This window comes from Ambystoma mexicanum, chromosome 2q (assembly GCF_040938575.1).
Source record: "Ambystoma mexicanum isolate Mex_15411 chromosome 2q, UKY_AmexF1_1, whole genome shotgun sequence".
Taxonomy (NCBI): domain Eukaryota; kingdom Metazoa; phylum Chordata; class Amphibia; order Caudata; family Ambystomatidae; genus Ambystoma; species Ambystoma mexicanum.
In genome coordinates this window covers 1,218,680,202-1,218,704,866 of record NC_090924.1, presented here as the reverse complement: position 1 = coordinate 1,218,704,866, position 24,665 = coordinate 1,218,680,202, and positions in this window count along the sequence as shown.

Here is a 24,665-nt window from a genome sequence, read left to right as displayed (position 1 = left end):
AGCCTACAGTTGAAGTGTGCCCATTGATTTAGCCTATTGCTCTTGTGTGCCCACTGATTTAGCCCACTGTTTAAGCGTGCCTATTGATTTAGCCAACTGCTCTCATGTGCCCATTGATTTAGCCTACAATTGAAGTGTGCCCATTGATTTAGCCTATTGCTCTCGTGTGCCCACTGATTTAGCCTATTGTTTAAGCGTGCCTACTAAATTAGCTTACTGCCTACCTGCGCCTATTGGACTGAATCACTGCCCACCGCGGGCCACTGCAGTGTCCAACCATTACCTTATCCCCACCAAACATGCACACCATCACCTACAGCTTGCACACTCTCACTACCTTATTCATAACTAGTCTCCTTGGATATTGTGACTGGCTCCCTCCCCCTGTTGCTCTAGCCCCACCCAACTTAACCATAATGTCATTATATTGCCCTTCTATCATGGGCCAATCCAACTATTCAACTATATTGAGAATACATGCAAGCATCCCTTATACTGTAAATCATAGGAACTCTAGACTCCGTACTAGACTAACCAAACTGTACAAGCCCCTCACGAGATCTCTCCCCCCAATGAACAAAAGAATGAACAAGAACCTCTTCACCCGTGAGAAGGGCATTAATGCCAATACGGCCAACCACAACCACACTAGCCACACTACTATCTCTCCTATCTCGCATGTCACCATGAAGTAGCATACTGTGCATAAACTAACTACCCCTATCCCCGCTTTAGCCATCACTGAGGCTCAGCTAATCAAAGGAGCCCTTATAAATGCTAGGTCCTTGGTTGCCCATCCAACGGGCATCTCTGACCTTATACTGGCAGACAAGTTGGATTTCCTGGCCATCTCTGAATCATGGCTACATGATGCGGCATGACCACTGTTATCGCTAGCTCTCACCAGTCGGCTACACAATATCCAGACAGGACAGAGATAAAACACGAGGTGGAGGAATTGCCATTATATCTAAAACAAGCCTTGCTTTGAGACCTGCTCCTCCACAAATATGCAATCTTATGAGGTCCTCACCGTTAAACTCCCTCTAATCACCTCTCAGTGCCCCACCATCCAAATAATCTATAGACCTCCTGGCCCATTGGGAACATTTGAGAAAGATATCTACAATCTATTATCTAATAACCTGAAAACGACCACTCAACTACTACTACTTGGCGACCTCAATCTAGGATTTTACGACTCGCTAGATAAACATGCCTTAAACAAAGCCAATATTCTGTCTGAACTTGGACTTTCCCAAAAAATTAACAAACCTACCCACAACAAAGGGCGAACTTTGGATTGGATGGCTGACTACAATTGTAAGGCCAACATCACTTCTATCTCCCCACAACTGTGGACGGACCACTTCCTCGTGTCTTTCACACTGTCCACCATTAGACCACTCCCGTTGGTCACTCAAATTGCCCCACCTTGCTTAACAAGGAACAAAAAGAATATTACAGTGGACAATGTGATCCCTGCCATTTTCCAACCCTTTACTCACTGACAGACTACTTGGATCCAAGCACATTGGTCAACAAGTATAATAAAGTTATGCTTACTACACTTGACAAAATTGCTCCACTGAAACTTAGACCTAGTAAGCCCAAACTTCACTTGAATAAGTGGTTTACCCCCCAGTTAAGGGACCTACAATTACTAAAGAGGAACAGCGAAACCACCTGGAGACTACTCCCGTCAGAAGACAACAAGTCCAAACTAACCAAAATATCAGCCCAATACAAAAAGGAAATATGCCTGGCTAAACACAATTCTTACAACAAACGTATATCTAATGCCAATTCCAGTATAAAGGAATTGTTCACCATACTAAAGGAATTAGAGTCACCTATTCCCACACCTGACATCTGCATCAAAAACAAAATATGGTGCTCAGAAATCCAACTGGCACTCTCATATAAAGTAACCACTCTACAGAACAAAATAGCCCAACAAAAAGCTTCCCTTAACTTACTACCAGAGCTCAAGAATTCAGCCCTCTGTTCCATTGAGACACCATCTGACCAACCGGCTAGATTCTACTTTACTAAAACATCCACACTTGAGGTAGAAAAAGTTATTATGTCACTCAAGCCCTCCAACTGCCAGGATGACCTTTGCCCAGCAAATATTATAAAAGACGCCGCAAGAGATCTTGCTCCAAACTTGTCAATGCCTCCTTCTCTTCTTGCATCATTCCCAAAAACCTAAAACAATCTTGGGTGCTCCCATTGCTAAAGAAGCAAACAGTAGTCCCATTAATTCCTACTAACTAACGTCCCATCACAAGGGTACCCTTTTTGCTCAAAATACTGGATAAGATTGCTTGCACACAGATCCAAAAATATTTGGAACTTCACAATCTCCTGGGAACAAGACAATCAGGCTTCTGTCCCCTACATGGAACGGAAACCACCCTCATCAACTTGAAATCCCAGATCGATGAGCTAAGAGACAAAGTCAAAACGGCTCTCCTCTTATTACAAGACCTCTCAGCTGCATTCGACCTCATGGACCATAAGGTCCTATGTGGCCACCTAGACTCGGCGGCCCACTTTTCCACAGAGGCCATCAAATGGATAGAATCAATCCTGAGCGACAGAATCATGAGGGTCTTCTCCCCGTCAGCAGCGGCGGACCCTATTCCCATCAGGTGCGGTGTACCCCAGGACTCCTGTGTCTCCCCTACATTATACAATATATTCACCAAGCCCCTGTTTGATGATTTGGGCCTTCTTGGTAGCACCTACACTAACTATGCAGATGATACTCAGATTCTCCTCCCACTTTCCGGGGATTACGACAAGGATTTGGCATTGGTGAATAGAGTGTATCTCATTATCTAGGCATGGATGGCTACTCACGGTCTATGCCTGAATGATGACAAGACTGAGCTCCTTATCTTGGGCACTCACTCTAACCTAAAGAAATTAGGCCAGGAGTACTCATCCTTTACTATCGACGGGAACCTCATCAAGGTGGCCAAGGAGATAAAGAACCTTGACTTCTGCCTTGACTCTACCCTCTCTTTCGACAAACAAGTGATATCAATGGCCTCGGCCACCGCTTACACCTGTAAGCTCATTAGGACAGGCAAACCCTTTTTGTCGAATGACAATTGCATGATCTTAGCCAGAGCCTTAATACTATCTAGGCTAGATTATTGCAACACCCTTTACATTGGCACTAATAAATCAATCATTCAAAGGATACAAATCCTCCAAAATAATGCCCTAAGAGCTTCACTTGGTGTGACCAGAAGATCACATATCTCAGTGACTAGGCGCCAAAACAACTGGCTCTCGACCCAAAAAAAATTCTCCTAAAAACTGCATCCCTCACCTATAAAACACGCGACAATGCAGCCCCCAGCTATCTCATGGATAGATTCCACAGGAGAACATCTGTCAGACCTTTGAGCCTTAATACTATCTAGGCTAGATTATTGCAACACCCTTTACATTGGCACCAATAAATCAATCATTCAGAGGATACAAATCCTCCAAAATAATGCCCTAAGAGTTTCACTTGGTGTGACCAGAAGATCACATATCTCAGTGACTAGGCGCCACAACAACTGGCTCTCGACCCAAAAAAAATTCTCCTAAAAACTGCATCCCTCACCTATAAAACACTCAACAATGCTGGCCCCAGCTATCTCATGGACAGATTCCACAGGAGAACATCTGTCAGACCTTTGAGACTTAGCAACAGGAACTGCCTCACCATTCCCAGATTCAGACTCACTAAGGTAGGTAGCAATAGCTTTCCTGTGAAAGCTGCCAAACTCTGGAACTCTCTGCCACATCCACTCAGGGAAGATCAACCATAACTGAATTTCAGAGGCAACTACATCAACTTGCTCAAATCTAATGACCTGTAGGCCTGGCTACTGGGCTGCCTACTCCTCTGTATTATTTATGTACAGCCATTCAAATATCCTTAACCTAAAGTCTGCTGTATATAGATTTATCTCTGTGTATAATCTGCTCATTTGCCGTATTCTTGCCTATATCCTGTAATCTTGATTAATGTGTACATATGTTGTATCCTTGCTTATGTTTGTAACAGATAACTTAAGCTTTGCATCTGTCGTAACCTGCTGCGCCCTGATACACCGGGGTCTGTTGCGCATTACAAATGAATAAACAAACAAAGAATGCAAAGACGAAGAGATGGAGAGGAAGACAGGGTAAGAGAGGTAGCAGAGAGAGTTTGATGATGAAATAGAACGAAAGAGGAGACAAAGAGCATGCAATCTTGAGCGTGTAGAAAAAGAGTTAATGGATCCTAGTCCAGTAGTGGCATGGGAGGATAAAGAAGAGTTCTTCCTGACACATGAGCCGATACCAGGTCCGTCTAGAGCAAATCTAGAGGATGGGTTTTACTCTAGATGCATTGGGGACGCCATCGATAAAGTCTATCATGATATGAGGACAAAGAAAGAACTGCAGGGTAAGGGTAAAAATGATCGACTCGAGAGTACACAGTTGTACGATAAAGAGGGAGCCTTGTGTAGTTTTGAGCCTAAAGAGCTGTCTTTAGATAGACTAACTCTGAATAGAGACAGAGTCACACAAGTTGGGGACAGGATATGTCAGAAGAGGACAGATAAACCTTCCGTGGGGAGGAAGAGGATAATGCATGTGGCCCTGAAGGGTGTTTTACAATGGACAAGGAAGTAAGATGGTCGGACCTAGACCTACCCAAATCTCAGGCGTCAGAATCCCTGACACGACTAGATCCACCTAGAGGGTGATCCCATGGTGAGAGGGGGGACTCACCACCTTATGTGAGAAGGTTAAGATAATTACCAGGAAGAAGGAGGTGCCAGGACACAGTATATACCTTGGCCACAGATGGATAAGGATAATTTAAGGTGTTAACTCCCGAGTTTATCTTCTGGCGCTGGGAAATGGATACATGAGTTCGAAAAAATGACAGGAGGAAACACATTAGCAATAGTGGACATTAAAGGTCTCCCAGTCGCTATCCTTGGGGAGAGAGCTGATGATGTTTGGTCGAGAGCAGGATGCTCGAGTGTTACCATATTGAACACTGCTCATGATGGAGCACGGTTCAATAATTGTAGGGCGGCAGTCTGGAAAGCGCTTAGAGTATTGTATCCAGATACATCAGATATGGGAGCTATTATGGCAAAAAAGATGCAGGAAGGGGATGATCCTCTTTTTTACATTCAGAATTTCCAAGAGCAGTGGGCTTTGGAGAAATGCGAGGCTTGGGGGAAATCAATACCTGTATTTTACCATATATTGTGCCAAGGGCTGCCAGCACCAGTACAAAAGCAGAAGAAGAGAACTGCCAGACAAGAAAAGAGAGTAATCGCGCCCCACACACGGATCGCCACTGCAGGAGACCCACCCAGACAACGATACACCTACGAAACAGTCAATTATACTGGTGCAAGGGTAGTGGCAGGCAGTGGTCCCGGCTCAGGGACTTTCATGTGGGCACTCTGTAAGAGGAGCCATTGAGCGCCTGCACATGCATAAGCGGGCTGCTGCTTGGAAGCGTGGTCACCCCAAGTAGCCTTCCCCCGGGGATCGAGAGCGAGGCGAGGTCTGTGCCCATCCATGCTCGGCAAAAGCAGTCAGCACCTCGCTTCTACGTGCTGATTACTGTGGGGCCTCTGAGGGAGTCCTGCACCTACCGGAGACGTGACAGGAGGCAGCATTAGAAGCCTGTCTTCACTGTACTGCGGCCCTGCTGACATACATGGCAATTGTCAGTGCGCGGGCTACACCACCTCCAACGTCTGCCGTGTGCGCTGAGTGCGAGCGGTCTGAATGCACAGCTGGGGGTAGTACCCTATAATGCTTGTGGACTACATAGGTGGTAAGTGGGCAGGGCCAAACACACACGCTGACATCCTCACAGGCACAGAACAGAGACAAACCTGGGGCCCTATCACATAACAGACACATACATTGAGCGGACATATGGTGGGAACGGGACATAATACCCTCCTGGAGTACCACTAAGAATGTAAACAAGTGCAAACCCAAAGCACTCCGGGGATCCAGAGAGCGTGACAAAAGGCAACAAGAACCGTTAAGAACCATGTCAATTGGCCTAAGAGCTCCAAGCGGTGAAGGAGGAATACACTTTGGTGAAGAAGATAACTACACTGCTTCCGAGTGGAACTGACTGCCCCCACAGGAGCAGCGCAGATGCCAGTGGCTAGAGAAAGGACCGGGCAGTCAAAATTGAGAACACAGACTAAAAACTCAAGTGGGCCAACTTGAAAAGTGCTGGGGTCAGAGTCGACGTATGGAGAGCGATTGACCTCCCCTTCTTCTGGAACGACCCAACCACACAATGGCAGCATCACCAAATACTATGGCGTCAGATGAAGAGGAACTCCTAATTTGTCTGAAGGGGATGGAAGCCAGACCTACGAACACATTCCACAAATAGCTGGAATAGATGAAGGAGGACTGAAATCTTCTCTCCAGGAGGTAAGCAGAGAAATGGCAGAATAGATATAGTTGAAAATGGCTTATGAAATGTAGCAGAAAAATCTAACCAGAAGAGCGTCCTCCTGGATCAGCTGGCTAACGCAACAAGCAACTTGGAATTACTGGCAGAAGACCCTGAAAACCGTGCAAGAAGAGCTAACATCAGGATCAAAGGCCTTACTGAAACGATCCAAGACCGTGACCTGAAAGACACTATGCAACAATGTTTCAGTAGCATGCTCCCGGAAATGCAGCCAAACCAAATTGGGTTTGGTCGAATACACAGAGTTGGTCCAAAATGAAATGACCCTGGACCAAGACCTCGAGATGTTCTAATAGCAGTAATGTCCTACTGTCAGAAAGAAGACATATTGAGAGCAGCAAGATCCCACAATGATCTTACAATCAACGGCTCTCACATTCAACTATGCTAAGACCTAGCGCTGAGTACTCTCCGCAAGAGAAGAATGATGCAGCTAATTACAAAAGTACTCCAAGCAAAGCAGATATGATACAGGTGGACACACCCATTCGGCCTCTCCTTCACTTCCTTCACGTGAAAGGTCAAGCAACAGACTACTTGTGAGGAGGGCTGTTCAATCCTTCAGCTAGAGGACGACCAGGATCGTCCGAATGACCGACCATGCCCTAATCCACCAGACACCGTGGGTAAACCATGGAATGGTCAATTGAGGAAAAGTGCAAGTCAAAGAAACAGGGAAGTCCAAGGTCCTGCAACAGAGCCAGGAATAACAAGTGACGGAAGAACACTAAAAGACACAACTAACAATAGAATGTACAACTGTGGAACAATGATGGAGAACTACAACATACTGAAATATACAAAACCCACACGGAGGGTAAAGAACAGCAGCAGAAATTGGTGGGCATGGAAGCAAAGCCATGGTCAGATATACAGCTGAACATCACACATTATTGCAAATTGTTGCAAGAGAAGAATCGAAAGGAAGACAATGTTAGGAAAGGTGAAGAGGCAATGTTAGTACAGAAAAAGTTATCAAAGTATACCGTTGAAGGGACAATGTTGACTAGCGGAGAAGGATCGGTTCACAGCAAGCAGTAGGCATTCCACAGGTGAATAACCAAAGGCAGTTTGATCAAGGTAATAATTTATTTGTACCACAAGCAAGGGGAGGCTTTCGAGGCAGAGGCTTTCAGAATAATCAGGGACATTTCCAGAGTAACCAAGGTGGGTTTCAAAACACACAGAATTATAGTCAAGGTGTTAGGCAGAATCCTATACAGTTCTCTTAGGGGGCACTACAGAAGATTAAGACTACAGGTATGAGCAAGAGAAATCCCCTTTGGTATCAGTCTGTACCACACAGATTTAGTTGGTAGCTGTGGCTAAGCAGTCAGACTTATCTCAAGAGGAAGATGAGCAGTATTCAGGGTTTACACAATAGGTATCACAGTACTATGGCACAAGGAAACACTGACCAACGCTTTGTATTAAAAAGAGAATATATAGATTTATTTTATACTCATCTAGTTCAACACATAAATCAAAGTTGATAAAGCAAGTTAAGTTTAGTCAAGGAAAGTACATACAACTCCCTAGCCAATTGTAGACAAGTTTGCGGTAGAGTGAAAACTGAGCAACACGGTACAGTGAAAACCAACTACAAATGGCACTCTAGCAATTTAGTGAAAGGGAGGGAAAGCACAAGTTAAACCGAAATATCTTCAGACACCCCCTTGCATCACTTCCCTGAAGTTTTGTGAACAAGTAATGCACAGTAATACTTTAGCAGAAAGATAAATAAATGAAAACTGAGCAAAATGGTACTTCACAAGTTAAAACAGTAGGAAGGAAGAGGGGTTTAGAAGATTCAGGTATATCAACACATTTCTCATTGAGAATTAATCTAGTGAGAGCAGATATAACAAATCAGCCAGAGTCAATAGGCCTGAGCCAGAGTCAGTGGTACAGGACCAAGAGCTTAGGAGCAAAAATGTTTTTGTAGCTGCAGTCAAGTATTTGGTTAACGAATATTGAAAAGGTAGATGCAAGGCAAAAGACAATGTAAGACGAAAGAGCGGCCAACCCAACAAGTAGATAAAGGATGTAAAACACCTTTAGGGCTACCACGCAGAAAAGGAGGCCTGGCGGAACAAAGTACCTTTGAATGAAGAAGTGGCTCCTGCGGTGGCAATTGTTCCTGGTAGTTCCTGCAGTTTGGGGGATCCAGCAGAGGAAGAGAGGCTCTCGTCATGGAGGAAGGTTCGAGTTACTGCACTACCCAGGGATGAAACCAGCCGCAGTGCTGCCCAATGAAAAAAAGGTACGCTCCTTTAAATCGCGGTCCGGGTGGATGGCTGCCTGGCTATCCGGCCTCCAAGTGCGGTGCACTGCCGATTCGACCAAGGCAGATCCGAGGGAGTGATTGGTGAACTGGTTGGTCCCACCATCTCAAGGGAAGAAGGCTCTTGCGAAGAAGATCTCCTCTCGTCGCGTGGAAGAAAACTGGTGAGACACTGCAGCAGGGCTTCACCGGTGGTGCAAGTGCTGAAGATGTCCGTGGCTTCTCTCCCCTTCGGTTCTGTAGTTCCAGTGGCAACGTCTTGCGGTATGTTAGAGGCTGTCAGAAAAAGTGGTAGCCTCGAACAATGGGAAAATCCCATGAGAAAATATTTGCGGTCAAATATTTATGGTAGTAATCATTGCCACCAGCCAGAAACTTTAGAGAGAGGGACTTTACGGTACCCCCTCGAAAATGAACCTAAGGGAAAAACTATTACCCCTTTCCAGTACCTCCATAGTAAGATGGGTTGTACTGGTTAAGTTCATAAGAATTGACTAGTAAAGTCAAGGAGGACCTTACATGCCCTGGGAGACAGTAGTCAGTCCCAGGGTATGGAGTCTATGTTTGGGGGTCACTACGACACCCCTGTGTCACTGCACTGAGGGTGCTGTGTAACACATGTGAATAAAGATGGTTCCTATGGGGGAGAGAATATCCCATAGGCATTAAACACAAAAATAGCCTAGAACACACATAGCAAAAATGCCTAATAGTGGGAAAAAGAGTCTCACTCATAGCAGGTAAAAAGAAACAAACCCTTCAAATCCAGCAAAGCTGCTGGGGGACTCTATAGGTAAGGAAAATTAGCCATAGAATGCGAATTCTCCCTTACACAAGGCATGCAGGAGGGGCAAATTAGAAGACCTCCTATAATTTGGACATGTGGTATGTCAGGGCACCTTGCTCGTACGTGTAGAAGTCAAGAATTTGTGCAAATCAAGAGGGGGACTACAAACCTGCCTGCATATTTGCAACAGAATGGAGATGGGTTTGCTCAAAATCAGACAGTGCAGCAAACACAAGCGCTGAGAATGCAGCAAGATTTTCAAACACAGCAGGTAACAATGAATCCGCCACAAGGGCAGTCACAGCATTCACCCATGCAAATAGATCCAGGCATAACCATGGGACAGCTAATTACTCCTAGTAATGGAGTAGTGGGGGTGTCACTGTCGATGGAGGGAATCCTTTCATAGGTACAGGGATGAGAATGTATCCACAATAGGACAGCTCACTGGGAGACTTGATGTGTTCGATACTATCTGCAACGCCGAATCCTCAAGAGGAACTGAGGGTTGACATCAATATATAGAACCAATCCTGAGAGGTGTACCAGGTATTCGGAAGCGCTTGAGCTTATATATTGGACAATGTTGATAATTTAATTTCCCAAAATGACTGCAGCAACCCGTGGGAACAAGTGTACACCTCTTTTCCACTTATCAAAACACATGAACTAATGATTGTTCCACAATCGGGTGCGCTGTCTTATAGCATTCAACTTAGTCATAGCCAACTGATGTACAAATCATGTTTGAAAAACGTCATGAAATAAGTTAGAATATTTCTTTAATTAGATTCAAAGTCCATGTTCAAATATCTGCAGAGTCATGTGCCCAAAATCGGCAGAGTCATGTGCCTTTAATTAGATTCAAAGTCCATGTTCCAAAATCTACAGAGTCATATGCCCAAAATCGGCAGAGTCATGTGCCGTGTTTCGACCTCACAGGTCTTTCTCAAGGCAAAGCTCCGCTCCAAGTAATACCCAACATTCCATTACATGTATATAACCACCGAGTAATACCCAACGATTCCATCACATATATATAACCCCCAGTTCAAATAGGGTCAGATAATACAGGGAAAAACATCAAACAATACAAAGAAATATATATATATATGTGTATATATATATATATATATATATATATATATATATATATATATATATATATATACATTACCCAACCAGGTTGTAATATATGTGAATACAGCAGCACGTAATCAGCAACACATATAAAGAAATCAAATATGATAAAGATATAAATTAAAATCTTGCAACTTAAGAATGAAGTTCATTAGTTACATGACATATAATAACAAGATCACCTAATATCCATGTGTGCCACCGTTTAGAGCCCAGTGTTAGCAGCTACATGTGCCATATAACCGCAGCCGTTGAGCTAAACACATGCAAAAAACCTAACTTCATGTATATAGGATCCCATCATCCCTAAACCAATGTGCAAGAGAGATGCTCTCCTTTGCAATGATCATGCTGTGTCACCAAGTGGTTATTCATCAATTACCCATTGGGAAGTCTTGTCGATGAGTATCCACTGCTAATCACTTTGGTAATGTATCATTGGAATGAAATAAATGTCCTATATGATAAGAAAAAGAAACGTGGTAAAAACCAACTATCACTGTGTGTGCATTTTGGTATGGTGTCACCAAACTCTTAATCGAATTGAACCACAAGTATTACCTGCACCTTTAATTTGTTGAAACGCATCCAATGTATCCATTCATTCTATCAAATAACCTGCCATATATTGACGTTACCTAATAAAGAAAGCCATAAGTGTTTGTCAAAATAAAGATACCATAACCCATGTATCCACATATTGTCTCTTATAATCAGTAGCCAGACTTAAGTGATAATCTTATGCTTCTTCAGCCATCTGTTACATGATGTATTCAAACACGACCGATCTCGCGTTCTGTGTTAAAAAAACCCGGCAAGGTTAGAAAAGCGGACCTAGCGTTTATCACTGATCACGTGTCTCATTGATCATGTGACTAAAGTTAGTCATGTTACTAATTCAAGATATAAATAAAAGCTCGTAAATATTATGTCTATACTAACTATAGCTTTTAATACCCGAGGTGTACATGCGTTTGTAACTTCAATGAAATCGATCTCGCGTTCCACGCGTAAGAAAATAGAGGGAGATTAGAAAGTCGCACCATGCGCATTTCACCGATCACATGACACGCTGTCCATGTGACTCAATTCGGTCATGCTGTGACCTCCAAAACTGAATGAGAACTTGTCAGTATTTTAACTATACTCGCTTGAGACCTGGCATCACTTTTTCACTAGTTTGGATAACAACACGTGAAAGAATTTTTTATTATTATTATTTGTGACACACAAATAATATTTTAACTATACTCGCTTGAGACCTGGCATCACTTTTTCACTAGTTTGGATAACAACACGTGAAAGAATTTTTTATCATTATTATTTGTGACACACAGATTCACGTAACCACAACATAATTTGATATAAAATATCTATCTGCTAACTGCCAACTTAGCACACATAATTATCCTTGTTACCTAAAAATCACTCATTATGACATATAGGTCCTATTATCCTCTATTATTATTAACAATTCAAGTGTTAAATCAAGACATAATATTCTCTCATCATCAATTATGGATACATATGGGCAGTTATTGTGAATAATGTGTCAAAATGTCAAATCCAATTTAATATTGCTTATTATAATTGCAAATGCTGGTGTGTTTGGCTCCCGGTCGCAGCCCTGGCATTTCACCGATCCCCTAGGCTCCAGCGGTTAACATCCACGGATAAGGATACATTGGGCTTAGGTTCAAACATTTAACCTCCCATTTACAAAAATACATGTAATTCCGTGTCACTATTAACGCGAGATCGATTTCATTGAAGTTACAAACGCATGTACACCTCGGGTACTAAAAGCTATAGTTAGTATAGACATAATATTTACGAGCTTTTATTCATATCTTGAATTAGTAACATGACTAACTTTAGTCACATGATCAATGAGACACGTGATCAGTGATAAACGCTAGGTCCGCTTTTCTAACCTTGCCGGGGTTTTTAACACAGAACGCGATTTTTCGCGTTTGAATACATCATGTAACAGATGGATGAAGAAGCATAAGACTATCACGTAAGTCTGGCTACTGATTATAAGAGACAATATGTGGATACATGGGTTATGGTATCTTTATTTTGACAAACACGTATGGCTTTCTTTATTAGGTAACGTCAATATATGGCAGGTTATTTGATAGAATGAATGGATACATTGGATGCGTTTCAACAAATTAACGGTGCAGGTAATACTTGTGGGTGAATTCGAATTCATACACAGTGATAGTTGGTTTTTACCACGTTTATTTTCTTATCATATAGGACATTTATTTCATTCCAATGATACATTACCAAAGTGATTAGCAGTGGATACTCATCGACAAGACTTCCCAATGGATAATTGATGAATAACCACTTGGTGACACAGCATGATCATTGCAAAGGAGAGCATCTCTCTTGCACATTGGTTTAGGGATGATGGGATCCTATATACATGAAGTTAGGTTTTTTGCATGTGTTTGGCTCAATGGCTGCGGTTATATGGCACATGTAGCTGCTAACACTGGGCTCTAAACGGTGGCACACATGGATATTAGGTGATCTTGTTATTATATGTCATGTAACTAATGAACTTCATTCTTAAATTGCAAGATTTTTATGTATATCTTTATCATATTTGATTTCTTTATATGTGTTGCTGATTACGTGCTGCTGTATTCACATATATTACAACCTGGTTGGGTAATGTATATATATATATATATATATTTCTTTGTATTGTTTGATGTTTTTCCCTGTATTATCTGACCCTATTTGAACTGGGGGTTATATATATGTGATGGAATCGTTGGGGATTACTCGGTGGTTATATACATGTAATGGAATGTTGTATATTAATTGGAGCAGAGCTTTGCCTTGAGAAAGACCTGTGAGGTCGAAACACGGCACATGACTCTGCCGATTTTGGGCATATGACTCTGTAGATTTTGGAACATGGACTTTGAATCTAATTAAAGGCACATGACTCTGCCGATTTTGGGCACATGACTCTGCAGATTTTTGAACATGGACTTTGAATCTAATTAAAGAAATATTCTAACTTATTTCATGACGTTTTTCAAACATGATTTGTACATCAGTTGGCTATGACTAAGTTGAATGCTATAAGACAGCGCACCCGTTTGTGGAACAATCATTAGTTCAATTGACATCAATATAGGAAGCAAATCTTTTTCTTTTTTAGTAGACACAGGTCCAACACGCTCATGTATACGAGAAGGGAAATTTACAATGTCTGGAAATGCCATAAATTCTTGGGGTTTCACAGGAGCTACAAGCAGAGTTCCTTTACTGAAGAATTACCAGTCTCTATAGGAGAATGTGACATGTGTTTGCCCCTATTACATTCAAGGCAGACGCCTGTCAATATATTGCATTGAGATTTAATGACCAGGTTGAACATGACGATTTCGTTCACCGATGAAGTCATAGTATGTTCAACACCAGCAATGCATTGTTTAAACGTGAGTGCATTTTTTATGGCATTTTCAGGACAAGTGGCCATACAAGGAGTACCGTTAGAACCAGACGTTTTTTACTATGGGGTACACATTTTGTAAACATGACTGCCAGGTCTAGTTGGTAGAACTATGAGAATACCTGATGAGTTTTTATTTAGGCCAAAGATACCTATGGATGAAGAGGAAGGACGGATCTTTCCTTTAGAATTACAAGCAGCCATAGTGCGAGGAGAGATGGCTTTGCTTCTTGGAAATGATCATGAAGGTAGACAATGGTGTACAGTGATTGTCATTGGCGAAGGTTATAGGTTAACAGACGTCACTGATGAGGATATGTTTAGAGACCATCCGTCAGACGACGAAGTAGTATTTGAGATGCGTGTTACTTATTGGGTAAGAGCCATTAAACGTGAGGTACCTCAGAAAATGTTGTTAGCACAAAAGCACCCCGAGTATTTTGATGAAGACATGGGGAAAATGCCAGTTTCATCATGGACAACAGGCCCCTATGACGTAGGCCTATTGAAGGGGGCTGGAGAAGTAAAGATTAAATTGAAACAACCAGAAATCTTACCTTGAGCACAACAGTATCCGATGTCTCGAGAGGCAGATTAAGGTATTTTCAAGATGATATCGGCCATTATGGAACAAGGCATCTTGGTGACGTCAGAGTCACTGTGTAATACGTCAGTGTATCCTGTGAAAAAAGTAAAGGGGGGTTGTAGCGTTTAGTGCAAGACCTTTGCCCAATCAACCAGATTGTAGAGGCTGAGTTCCCTCTAGTTCCCAATCTTGCAAAAATCTTATTTAGTATCCCTGTTGAAGCACGATATTTCACTGTGATTGACTTGAAAAATGTTTTTTTATCAATCCCATTGCATAAAGACTCACAAGATCTGATGTCGTTTATTTTCAGATAAACTTGTCTGAAAAGTACTCGCCTGCCCCAGTGATACTGTGGGTCTCCATCGATTTTCCATAGAGTCCTGCAGATGGATTTAAGTAATATTGATTTGGAATGTGTTCTGTTGCAATACGTGGATGGGATATTGGTCTGTAGCACCTCAGAGGAAGAGTGCAGACGCGATTCAGTTCAGCTAATGATTATTCTTGCAGAAAAAGGATATAAAGTAGACAGGGAGAAAGTGCAGTATTGCCAAGAAGAAGTACTGTATATAGGCAAGTTAATTTTGCATGAAGGAGAAAAGGTTACTCCTGAGAGGGCTGAGGCTATTTTGAAAATAGCAAAGCCACACACGATGAAGCACATGCAGAGATTTATGGGACTATGTAATTATGTGAGAGCATGGGTCTTTGATTACAGTTCATACATAAGGCGCTTGTTGCAAGCTCTGAAAAAAGCACAGGCAACTCAGGAAAAAAAATGTCTCGACTGAAGAAATGGAAGAAGGGTTTGATGAGTTGAAAAAGGCAATTTGCACAGCTCCAGTTTTAGGGATTACCACTTATGCTAAGGAATTATTTTTGTTTTCGCACACGAATGGCACTGTTATGACAGCTGTTCTCACGCAGAGAACCACGTTAGGGTACAAGCCCCTTGCATATTACAGTGGGATTCTAGACCCAGTAATGAGGGATCCTTTTCCTTGCGAAAAATCTTTGGCAGTCGCTGCATTCACCATTGAGAAGGCTGCCAGCATAGTAATGGGGTGTTCCATGACGATATTTGTGGAATATGCATTGTTTGCCATTTTGGAAAAACCTAAATGCACATTGACATCTCAAAGGGCTTCTGCCTATGAGGTGGTTATATCAAATCCAGCGATTAAAATAATTCAATGAAGAATAGTGAATCCTGCCATGTTTGTAGCAGAACCACTGGCAGAGGACGAGCATGCACATGATTGCTCGAATTATGAGGAATTCTATGATGAACTCCTGAGGGGCACGGAAAATGCATTGGCAGCAGGGGAGATTCTCTTTATTGACGGTTCTTCTAGAATCGATCAAAATGATGTACAAAGATATACAAGTGCTGCTGTGGTGAAGCGCATGGCCAATGAAGAGTTTGAAATATTGATAAGTGCATGACTACTGTCTCACTTCTCGGCACTGGCTGCAGAATTAGTGGCGCTTATTATCATGCTCAAGAATCACGCAGACCAGGAAGTAACCGTGTACAGTCACTCTGCCTATGTGACATCAACAGTGCACGCAGGGATAGCATTTTGGAAAAGAAGGGGCTACCTCTGAGCGGACGGCACTCCAGGGCAGCACGCAGCCTTATTGGACAGACTCATTAAAGCACTACAACTCCAAGTAGACATCGCAGTCGCTAAATGCGCAGCACATACTAAGAGTGCAGATTTGATGTTTAGAAAATATGATGACGCTTGATACACCTAATGTGAATGAAAACATGGTGGTAATGATGAGTGTGTCTGATTTTTATAGTAATTTGTCTAAGACACAGCTAGTAGAAATTCAAGGGGAAGTGCCTCAGGATGAGAAAGACCTTTGGACATGGAAGAGATGATCTTTGAACCCTTCCGATGCATTGTGTCAACAAGACAGCTTGTATACCGGTGATGCCTGTAGCCTTATTAAGGGTGGCATTAGAACAGCTACACTACCCTGGGCATGGCACTAGAGAGAGCCTTGCCGCAACTATTGTGGAGGATTGGTTTGTTCCAAATTTGGTAGATCACGTTGCATATTATGTAGTAAACTGCATTGTATGTCAAAAGTTTACCGCTGGGCACGCACTGCACACAGTTAGGGGAGTCATTCCAAGACCTACTGGTCCCTTTCAGCATTTGCACATTGACTATGTCGACATGCTGCAGGTATTCAATGATACAGATATATGATTGTAGTGGTGTGTCCCTTTTCAAGGTGAATTGAAGCTGATTCATGTACATGCCCAGATTCCACCTGTGTAGCAAAACTTTTAGTACGAGAAGTGTTTCCTAGATGGGGAATGTGTGAAGTATTAAGATCAGATTTAAGATAATATTATGGCCCTCAATTTGTTAAGGAAGTCTTTGAAAAGATAAGCTTGTTGCTTAGTATAAAGCACAGGTTTTCACCGGCTTATCACCCACAAGCTAATGGGATCTGTGAGAAAGAATAGCCAAATTGAAGCTTTCCTTGAAGAAAGGATGGTTGCATTGCCTACCACTGGCATTGTATGTGTTGAGAACCAGCCTTGTTCCAACCACCATCTTACCACCCATCAAATAGTGACAGGGAGGCGGATGAGGACAGCCCTCACACCTCCACCTAGAACTAGAAGTGATTCCCAGAAAACAGCAGAATTGTTAGGAAAGGAGTTGCTTGATTACTTAACATGTATGACTACAAGTATCTCTGTCATTTCAGATCAACTCTGTCTTCTGGGGCACAGAACACAGAAGGAGATGTTACAGCAACCGGATGTGAAGAACTATGCCTTCCCAAACTTTTTCCTGGTGATCAGATCCTGATCCGCAACTTCACTAGGAGATGGCTCGAGCCACATTTAAATGGGCCATTCATAGTGGAAGACATGACACCGTCAGCAGTCAAAGTACAAGGCAGACATGCTTGGATATTTCTCAGAGACGTAAAGATCTACGCTGGAGAACCCCCTTCAACCGCAACCGTGTCGGAAGTAAGCATCGGGGAAGAACCTCAGCACGTGCAGACTAGATCCATGATGAGGAAGAAGGACGCAGAAGCTGTCGAATACACAGATAAAGATTATATTGGACTGTCGCTTGTTTTCGGGATACTCTTTTCAGCTATTAAAAAAAGGAGTTAAGGGAATCTCTTTGTTCTTGAGCCACATGCGTTTTTTGCCATTGGTCTGAGACATATTTAATCTTGATCGAGAAGGAAAGCATGCCAGATTTGGAGTTCCTTTTCAATGACTGGAATAGGGAGCGGTTCCCCGATTCCTTTCTCACTGAATTTCTTTTCGGTGGTGCCCATGGTAGTGACCAATGACAATGTTTCACGGATCCTTCTTACAGTTATTCTGTTCATTCTGTGCAAATACCCTGCACTTGTGGGGAGAACTACTAGCGTTCATCTGTTCCTGCAAGATCCTAAGTCTGGCCCAATCGTGAAGAGATTGCTTGCAGTTATCATAGAGCAAGTTCTTCAACTTCCTGAGTACAGTGGGGAAAACACAAATGCCCCTATCTGATGATAATGCGCATAGCCTGATCAGCTTGGTGTTCTACTACCTGATTGAGGAATGCCTGCATCTTGTTGGAAGACAAACTGATGTTCGCACCTTTTTGAGAGACCCGAGGAATAATGCAGCACTTAATGAGATGATAAGAGACATAATAACACAAGTCAATCTATATTCTGAGAGAACACTGAGAACTGAATGAGACTTTCGAGGGAAGAAATCCAAAAGTCTACTTGTTAAAGTACTTTGTTTCGTGCTAAAAGGAGAATCTTCATTTCGTCTTGAGAAAGGACTATTTCATCAAGAAGCAGCCAGCTGATCGAGAAACCTGTGGAGCAGACTCAGCAGATTCCAGAGTACTGCATGACGTTGCCTGATTAATAATTACGTTTTTCCTTGCTTAAAAAAGAGTAAGAATGGGCAGCATCAAAAAAGTGGCTTACTTGTACTTGATTTACACATGCATTTTGTTTATGGTGATACTGCTCTCACTTAGAGTACGCACTGCTTAGTATGTGAATCCAACCATAGTAAGGATTCCTGTGTATCTTCCTATGCAGAGGGAGAGTGCAGATGTGGCAACTACTGGACAGCCGAGAACTTATGAAACTGTCCCTACTTCACTAATCCATGTAGGAGTGCCTGGGACTATGACAAATGTCACCAGACATCTTTCCTTAGAAAAAGGTGTTATAGAGATTATTCTTCAGCACCAGAAACAGGCTCGAAAGGAAAGACACCGAAAGAGATTGGGCCTCTTTACGAGCTTGCTGATCCATATACAATGGTATCGGTCAGCTTGCCGTACCGTTGTATCTGGCAAAACTCTGAGTTGTGCTCCTGGGTGCCTTTCATTCCGCCAGGTCTGACATGGAGGAATGAAAGGCACCCGCGAGCACAGCATGTCGGATGCACCGGCACCATTATAAACGGTGCCGGTGCATCCGACCTCCCCATTCCGATTGAGCTCTATGGGGCTCAATGGGTATGGGGAGCATCCCATTCCGCCACCCACGGATGGGCAATTACTGGGTCTGGCTGGGCCGTAATGACCCGGTAATTGCCCATTCGCAGCTGCCAGATTATTTTGCAAGTTTGGAGGTAGCCTTGCCTGTATCACAGGCAAGGCTACCTCCAAACCTGCAATGAGGCCCATTGTCTATGAGCAAACCTATACAGGTAGCACACGTAAATACACCAAGTCTACTGACAAATGGTTCTATGATCGGTCCAGTAAGAAGGAATTATGCTGACATACTTAATGAGATGATTATAGGTAGGACAGCACATTTGGGGAATAACATATGGTATCAGCATATGAAATAAGTGGGAAGGAGGACCTCAAAGGATGAATGCTTTGTATGTGCAATCCTGCCTTATAGCATGGGGAAGTCTAAAATCGTCATAGCTATGGAAATAGATGTCCAGACAGCACGTCTCTCACACAAAGTCGTACAAGAGGCCAGTTCATGGGCCAAGATGCCAATCTCAAATGGGCAACTAAATGGACAGATCCAGATGAAGACGACTATGTCCAAGACACTAAGACAAGGCGAAGAGCTCATACTAAGAATCAAGTGATCAGATATGAAAAGTCTGGAGTAAAAGGAGCTGAAATCAGATCAGAGGTAAACAGAAGACTTGAGAGTCCAGAAAAATCTGCAGAAGAAGTTCGTAGATGGAAGAACAGAGGACAGATGCAGATCTGGGGATCAGTGCTATCACCAGATGGATGGGAAGAAGGTCTGGTCATCTTCAGAGCATGGGTGGTCATTGGTTGTTATCAGCCAGTCATTGACATAGTGCAGAATAGAGAATAGTGGGACAGGTATGCCCAGACGTGGGTCCTGAGTCTGCCGGGCCTAGAGACTCTAGAGACCCAAGCTACTCCTCACTGATGACGCCCAACAAGGCTGAAACATGTCTGGGGATGCTTGTGGTCTCATGCAGAAGTGATGTGACCTAGCAGTTCGGGCTGGACTGCCCCTTTTGGGGTAGGACCAAGCCTGATTTGCATATGGTTTTTCCCCTTCTGTAATGGCTTGGCAGACTGAAAAACGATGGTGTGGAGGGTTGCCCAGAGCTTTGCCCATGGTTATGATTAATTCAAAACCTTCCAGCCATCACCTTTCTGTTTTGCTATAGTGCATAATAGATGCAAGCCTCTATGGCCAAAACATGCTAAACTACTGACCTGGTTCGAAGATAGAGGAGGACCATTGCAGATAGTGCCTCTGGAAAGTGCAAAGCTGTGCTTCAGAAACAATGGCACGAGAAAAGTCAAAGAGAACCAGAACTGTGTTCGAATCTTTGATGTGCCAGGAATGAAATTTGGAACAGCAGTAATTATGGATCATTACTGTGCTTGTGGATCCAGAGTGCACATGAATCTAACCAAGGATTGGGGAGGACGATGCTCACTAGTAAATATCCATGTTCCAGCACTGGTGCTTCCTAAAAGTGATTTGAGCCTTGACAGCTTTCCTAAAGCAGATGCTCACCTGAAGAAGAAGAGATCTGCTGAGCTGATTAATCGAATGAAGAGAGAGAACTATTTAACTGCCAAGTCAATAGAAGCTTTTGATGCCATCCCATATGAACACAGATTGTACAGCCAGACTTCGTCGATATTCACGTTGATCTTTATGCCGAGTATCCAGGTTGGAGCAAATAATAAATGGTTGCAGATTACCAGATGGGAATTGCTGCAGACAATCAACACTACCATAAAGGGATTCAATGCTATCAGGGAAGAGCTGAGAGCCATTCAACTGATGACTCTTCAGAATAGATACATCCTAGACATGATAACAGCTATGGATGGAGGTGTTTGTGCACAAATCGGGGAATCATGTTGCAAGTTCATACGTTCTCATGATGACGAGAATGGCACCTTGACAGAGGCCATAGAAATGCTGATGAAGCTACACGTCCAGATGGTAGACGAAGTAGAAGACATTTCTAATGAAGCTGGTTTGGATCGCTCTTTTCAGGGGTTCCACAGTGGATGGCAGATATATTGAAGTTCCTTGGAGCTTTGATCGTAATGGTATTGCTTGGATTTTGTGTGATTAAGATAATAATATCACAATGTAAGAAGACAGCAAAGAAAGCCATGGGGATGAAAATCATGATCAATGTTGAATCAGGATGGAAGGCCAGAGATCTGAAAGATGAAGAAATTGAAACTTTATGAAAGCCAGTATTCATGCACCTGAGGGAACGATGTTCCTGTATCCAAAGAACCATAAGAAGTTTGTGGGAAAGTGGATCTATTGTAGTCCAAGTGGACAGTGCATGCCGATGACTTGGAACAAATCAGCTGGATGCCTGAAAGGAGTCATAAAGATATGGATCCCAAAGAAGCATATCTTCAAGAGAGGATATCTAGATGTGAAGGATGATGGGAGAGTGGTCGATGAATCGCCCAGAGGGGGGAGTGTAGAGAAGGAGCCAAGTACCCCCACCTCAACCACATCACCCATATTGCCTATACGTTGGGAACCAGTGTGTGAGACATGTGCAGCACCATTGCAACTACAGATACCAAGGAGAATCCTGAAAGCAAGGTTCCCATTAAGACAATATGATGGCCATTGGAATGAAATTCCAGAAGAAACAGGCCAGATGAATGGAAGAGAAGAATGGTGATGTCACACATGAAGCAAGACTGACGTACATAGAAGAGATGCAGAGACAAGAGAATACAGATATTCTATAAGGCATCAAGAAAGTATCAAAGATAAGTGATATCTTGGGCTCAAGATGAAGAAACCTATGCTACAGAAATGATGAAGATATAAAGTCATTTTATACGTGTACATATGCAAAGAAACGCAAGCAGACAAATGGCCTCATTACACGGTAGGCGGTAAGAGTTTACCGGTACCGGTAAGGGCACCGGTACCGGTAAACCCTTACCGCCTTACTACGAGGTCCCTTTGCGGGACCTGACCTTAACGGCTGGTGTAGACCAGCCGTTAAAGTTGGGATCCGCAAAGGGACCTTGATGCTAATTACGGTACCGCAATTTGCAGTACCGTAATTAGCTCCTTCCCCATTCCCATTGAGCCCTATGGGGCAATAATGGGAATGGGGAAGAGCCATGGAGAAAGGGGGAATTGCCGCCCCGCCAACCTTGGAATGGGGTGGTAATTCCCCTTTTCTCCATGGTGGTACCGGTATGGTATCGGCGGCAACCATGGTGCTAATAGCACCATGCTTTACCGCATTCCGTGTAATGAGGCCCAAAGTATTCTTGAAAATAGCTAAGTAGTGAATAGATTGTGGCATGCGCCAATGTATTCATATATAGGAGTGAGTAAAGAATGTATGTTTCCACTACGTATTATAGCAGTGCTGGACAAGAAAGGAAGGCCTTTCCAGTGTGTCGCAGTTATAAAAGAAATTGAATTAACAACAGTGAAACTCATAAAGGCGAGGCTGGATGAGCCCCAAGAAGCCAAGATTGTATCAGACTGGGATGAACAGGCATTGGATATGAATGGTGTGAAAGAACGAAACTCCTGTTCAGAAGGCATGGACAAAAAGATGGAAGACATCAGAGGTCTATTCGAAAATAGTATTTTAAATGCACCAGAAGCTCCATTTTGTGGTCTTCGGTCATGTGGAAGGATGATGTTGGACAAACATGAAGACCACACCTACGCATGGAGGCAGAGTGTGTCTTCACTCCCCTGAATTCACCAGAGTAAAGAACACTCCCAAGGACAAGTTCAATGCCTTAATTGACAGCAGACCACTGAGGTGATGATATGCTAATTGGTGGGAAACTATGGTTATGACCAGCTCACCCGCACCTGGAAGTCTAGCCTGCATGCTGCTAACCTAGGTGGAAAAGTACTGACAGAGGTTATAGTGCCAACCAATTGTAGGGGGCCGCGTGATTAAGGGTCCTATAGTTTGTGTAACCAATGGGACGTTGTGTATTTATTGACGTTCATAGTGACATGTTTTGTGGGAGGGCTTAGTTGCCACACCTGATGTTAAGGAGCCTATTACTCTCTTCGACTAGTATGGAACGTATACTTAGATGTTCCCTCCAGTCCTATCACTTTCTTCAATAGGTTTTTGTAGTTTGCCACATAGGATCACTTTAGTAGATACGTAGGTTGACGTCATCAATGAAAGGTTTTTGTTATAAAAGCTTTTTTTCTAAGATGCATTGAGAAACATGCGCTGAGACGTCTATTGGTGTCCGTTGTACTCCCTGTTTTAGATAATTGATATTAAAACAGTAATTTCTTTTGCCAACTACCTGAGTTGTTTCAATTATTGATGTTTAAGTAACTTCTGCATCCCCATTCATCTCAAGGATATTGCTACCACATCTTAAATGGCTGGGCAGACCTGCCAGTCACGTGGTATTGGAGATGATGGTTACATTTAAAAATGCATAAGCTTTGGGGTCCCGGAAATATCGAACGTCCTCTGCCATTTAGCTGAAATGACGTGAAGCTCCTTGTAGATAACGGAACCAGTTTTTGCCAACTATCTGAGTAGTTTCCATAATTGATGTTTGAGTAACTTCTGCATCCCCATTCAACTCAAGGGTATTGCTACCTCATCTTAAAAGGCTGCGCGGACCCGCCAATTCACCATCATTACAACAGAACTCAAATTAACAGTCTCAAAGTGTGTACACGTTTTCTGAATGGAAACAAACTGGACGTACTGAGAAAGCTACACATACTATAGTATACATAGTGGAAAGGGATTCAAGGCTGCCTGTAAAGTGCACATATATGAGTTTAGACTGAGATTAGAAGATGTCCATGGTTGGTGTTGAATTTAGAGAGCATAGAAACTGTTAGTGTGAATTCTCATTTATGGCTAATTTCCCTCACCTAGTGAGTCCCTCAGCAGCTTTGCTGGATTTCTGGAGTTTATTTTTTCCACCTGGCAAGAGTGTGAGCCTTTTTTCCCACTTTTACATATGTTTTGCCATATGTATTTCTACTGTTTCTGTGATCTTGAGCTCTGGAGCTACACCACTCCATGAGCCCCACTTTTTGTGTGTGTTACACAGCACCTTCAGTGCAGTGACACAGGTTTGTCTTTGAGACTTCCCACTGACTCCTTTTTTCTGGGGCTGACTACTGTCCCCGAGAAATATGTAAAGTTGCCATTAACTTTATATAGTCACTTTAAACTACAGACCCAGTACATCCCATCTTTAATGGAGTATTGGAAAAGAATTAGTTACTACCCCTTTTTGTCTGTGCCGCTCAGAGATTTATTTTGCTCTCTTAACACTAAGACTTGGCTGGTGGCAGTGGTATCTACCCTATTTTTTCTACCTC